The 5,002-nt window shown below is 36.4% G+C and overlaps 1 pseudogene; it reads left to right on the top strand.

Annotated features, from left to right (window-relative positions):
- The first annotated feature begins 2,341 nt into the window (after nt 1-2,341).
- Nucleotides 2,342-3,331, top strand: LOC146892211 (olfactory receptor 7E24-like; annotated as a pseudogene).
- The last annotated feature ends 1,671 nt before the right edge of the window (nt 3,332-5,002 follow it).

Raw genomic sequence — 5,002 nt, 5'->3', positions numbered from 1 at the left:
CAGGACTGCACAGCCCTGTTTGCTCTTTATACAGTGTTCTGCACCAAGAAATTCTTGATATTATGTTCATTTTGGGATTCAGAGTGAGCTTGAGCCTTCACAGCCAACAAACAAGACAAATCTGTCATATCCACAGCCCTTCCTCATGACCACACAGATCCAAAGTTTAGCCATGTAAGTTCTGAGGGAATTGAGGATGATGAAGAGATTACAAAAATTATTTCCTAATCATATGAGCTATGATAATTTGGTCAACATGATGGGATAATAAATGTAATAATATTTTGAGCCTCTCTGGTATGATTATATGTTCTTAGTTGTGATGTCAGTCCTCAAATTTTCATTGAAACATATCCTTTATTTTCCCTATTCTCCTATGACAAAGAGAGCAGAAACTAAGTTGTTTAATAATCAACTTAAAGTACTGTGGCTATGCTCATGAGGGTGATTCAGTAACTATACTTTTTTGACAAATAATATAATGCAAATTTTATCATTTTCCAAATGGAGATGAATTTTTTCCTGTGGTTTGTTTGACTATGGAAAAAGTATAAATGGTTCCTCAATTCACAAATTCCCAACCAAGGCAACTGTCTTCTTTATTAGTGACAAATAGTAATATATGACAGATAGTAATATATGAGTAGTACACCTCATTATCTTACAAGTGCATTATCTTGTAAGAATTGTAGCTAGGAAGATTTCAACATTTTTGAGGGTATATATAAAGAGATGTCTTTTAGAGGAAAAGTACTAGAAATCATCATGCAAAGTGGATGGTATTTATATGTGATAATATCATAGATCCAAAAGTTTATACAGTAATACAAAATACAAAAACGGGGTCATTAGGTCCAGGTGATAGTAACTGTTTTTATAGAAGCAATTAACTTGTTAATATTAAAAGACATGGATGTCTATTGTTGTAAGTCTGACAGTATCATTTTTAGAAGGTTGTGTTTATGAAGTTTTAGAAGTTAGTGTTATGAATGTTAGTTAGTTTAGAATGTTATGTTAGTTTAGAAGCTAGTTTTAGAAGCTAGTATTATGAATAGAGGAAGACAGATGAGCTTTGGAGTGATTGAAGTAATTTTGTGACAGAATGAACAAGCCTGCTCACTTAGAAATCAGTTGATTACTTAGAGAATAACAAGAGAAAATTTTTTTAGTAAGAGTGTATGCATTGTTCTTACTCACAGAAAAAATGGAACTTGTCAGGGTCAGAAATCGCTGTTTGCTTCTATGGTTTCATAGCCCCAAGTTACATTTTGAGTAATTAACCTTGATTTACAAAGACAGAAATTCCATATTTGCTTGTTTGAACAAATGGGGTGATTTTCTATGTATACTATGGTCATAGTTCTCCGGAGACTGTCCAGGACTGCTTTGACTGAGCTGCCATCAGTCAAGACTGTCCTGTCTGCCAGGCAGAATTGGGCTGTTCATGATAAGATAAATGGAGGTACTCCTTCGGCTACTTCTACTTTATGTGCTTTAATATTTTAAGCAATTTATAGATTCTTTTTATTTTCAATTTATTATCTCAGCTTTCAGTTTTTTCTGTATAAATATGGTACCTAAATATAATGCATGTCTGTCCATGAAGCAATGATTCAGCTAGTACCTGTGCAATAGATATGGGAAGTTCACAGTCAGACTTACAACCATATTTCAGTGTAAGCAAACACATTTTAGGGACAGCATGTGCTGTGTTGTATACTACGGAATGGGCATCATGTATGTCTTATGTTAATTTAAAATGGTTTTATTATTCATTCTTATAGATATTTATATATAAATATCACTGGGAAAATTTGCCCCCTGAATTCCTGTCTGTCATTTATATGGATGAACCAGACAATGCAATCTTGCAGAACTACTAAGAAAGGGAAACTTAAAATATTTTTTCTGAGTAGGAATTTAAAATTTTTATTTAGAGACTAGGACTTCACACTGTTAGATATATTCTAAGAAAAATAAACTTGCCCCATGTTATTGCAATAAGAAGAAACATATTTAAGTGCTTAAAGTTTTTATTTTATTTGATTGTCAATTTCCCTAAAGTGAGGGTTCTGCAAAATATTCATTTTGTTTTAAAGGTGTTTGTTTTATTTTACTGTGACTACAGGCCAGTTGTTTACAGTAATTCTGATCTCACATAATCTAGATTTTTGTATTCAGTATGGCTTTCATAAAAGGAAACACATGAGCTAAGAAGAAAACTCTATTTAGAATATGGCAATTGCCCCAACTGAGTAATTATTAATGATGTCACAATAGACCTGATAAAATAATCAATATTTGTACTTACCTGACTCAAATCAGAAAGAAGGTCTTTAGCATGCTTGTACCATTGTTAACAATAATTTTATTTTCCTCCCAAAGATGTTCTATAAATAAAATTATGCAAAACTCAACATCAGTACTAGAATTTTATTTCATTCAACTCTCAGAGGATCCAGACCTACAGCCTGTTCTCTTTGGTCTCTTCTTGTCCATGTACATCTTGACCCTGTGTGGAAACCTGCTCATCATCCTGACAGTAAGCTCTGACTCCCATCTCCACACACCCATGTACTTCTTCCTCTTCAACCTGTCCATAGTTGATATTGGTTTCATCTCCACAACTGTTCCAAGGGTGATTATGGCCATCCAAACTCACTGCTGAGTCATCTCCTATGTGGGCTGTCTGACACAGATGTCACTGTTTATAATTTTTGCATGTATGGATAACATGCTTCTGACCGTGATGGCATATGACCGGTTTGTGGCCATCTGCCACCCTCTGCATTAACAGATCATTATGAATCCCAGTCGCTGTGGTGTCTTACTTCTAGGATCTTTTCTCTTTAGCCTTGTGGAATTACTGTTGCACCATCTGATAATATTAAGTTTTTCCAACTGTGAGAATTTTATTGAAATTTCTAACTTTTTCTGTGGCCCTTCTGAAGTACTTAAACTTACCCATTTTGATACAGTTACCAGTACCATAGTCAGAGTCAGTATGGGTACTCTGTTTGGGTTATTTCCTATGTCAGGAATAATTTTCTCTTACTTTAAAATAGTTTCTTCCATCATTCGAACATCACCATCAAGTGGGAAGCACAGAACCTTCTCCACCTGTGGGTCTCATTTGTCCATTGTTTGCTTGTCTTATGGAACAGGGCTAGGAGTGTACTTTAGCAACTCTCTGTCACATTCTCCAAGAAGTAATGCAGTGGCCTCAGTGATGTACACTGTGGTCACACCTATGATGAATCCCTTCATCTATAGCCTAAGGAACAAGGACATTAAAACTGCCTTAAGGAAGATTCTTAGCAGAACATTCTAGCCATTGACATTCCTTATAAATTTGCATATCTATCTATCTATCTATCTATCTGTACATCTAAATGTCAGTTATTGTCTCACATTATTTTCCTAACTGATACTTCATAATATTGCATGTTAAAGTGTACTCATTTAGTTTGTACACATAGTGGATTGGTAGTGAGGTGGTTTAAAAGAATATTGGTTCCTGAATGGAGTGCCACTATTAGAAGGTGTGGCTTGTTGGAGGAAGTGTGTCACTGTGGCAGTGGCATTTGATGTCTCTCTTGCTTAAGCCCCACCCCCAGTGTGACAGCCAGTTGCCTACCAGATATAGCACTCTCAGTTCCAGCACCCCATTTGCCTGCATACTGCTATGCTCCCTGTCATGATGATAATGGACTGAATCTCTGAAACTGCAAGTAAGTCACCCCAGTTAAAAGTTTTCTTTGTAAGAGTTGTTGTGGTCATCGTATCTTTCACAGCAATATAAAACCCTAACCATGACAGAATTTTTTTTTTTACCAGAAACTGGGGTATTGCTGTGATATGCTGGATCACGTGTTTGTTTGGAGGAATTTGGGCTTTGGTACTTTGGGTTTTGAAACAGTATAACGCTTTAAGCACTGTTTAATGGGCTATACTAGTAGGAAGATGAAAGTAAGAGGGGCCATTAGATATTTAAATTCTCAAGGGCTCACTCAAGAGGTTTCAGAGAAGATTTTCAGTATGCAGCCTATAGATCATTCTTGTGATGTTTTGGTGAAGTGGATGCCTTATGCCCTTGTCTGAAAAGTCTAAGGCTAAAGTGAAGAACATTGGATTAATCTCATTGGCAGATGAAATTTCAAAACAGCCTAGTATATACTCTGTTGTATGAATATTAGTGGTGCCTCTAATGAAGATTTTTAAATGAAAAATACCAAACTGAGTATGGTAAAATACAGAAGTACATTTTGAGGAGAAAAAGAACACCAGGAAGTGGACTGGAACTACATCCTATGTTCAAGAAGCAAAGCAGATTAACAAACGGAATAAGAGGAGTGGTGACCTCAGGGCAAGAGCCTACCCAACTAAGTTTCCAAATTGGGAAAAGTTATTAAAGAAAATCTTAGGACCTTGTATGATGGCACACATCTTTAATCCCAGCACTCAGAAAACAGAGGTGTGTGGATCTCTGAGTTTGAGGGAAATCTAGTCTACTAAGGAAGTTACAGGACAGCCAAACTTAGGCAATGAAAGTTAGGAAGCTGGTCAAGATTTAATTAAACAAGGGGGGCATGTCCCAGCCCCAATAAGCAACAGAATTTGGCAGTTTTGACCACATGGTTCTTCCTTTAGAATTAAGAATAGAAAATGTGGTTTATGGAATTTCTCTTTGTATATAAAAATAGTTGCTGTGGCCAGGCATGTGTCAGTGGTATATCTGGATGGAGATTTAGTATAGAGGCCATTTTGTGAAGTTGTAAAGTTGAAGCCTGGATTGCTTTGGAGTACTCAAGATGGCAGAGATTCCAGAGTTGTGGGACACATGACAAGGAGAGTTGCTACCAGCCCAAGAGACAGAAGTATGTTGCAGTCAAACTGGAATGGAGCTGGAGATCTGAAGAGCATTTTGACATCAGACATGGAAATGCAAAGTTTGGAGACTGCTTAGCTGGTTTTGGGTCTTGCTTTGATCCAGTTTTTCCTC

This window comes from Myodes glareolus, chromosome 12 (assembly GCF_982192425.1).
Source record: "Myodes glareolus chromosome 12, mMyoGla1.1, whole genome shotgun sequence".
NCBI lineage: Eukaryota > Metazoa > Chordata > Mammalia > Rodentia > Cricetidae > Myodes > Myodes glareolus.
Note: the sequence above shows the minus strand (reverse complement) of the source record. Positions and strands in the feature narration are given on the sequence as shown.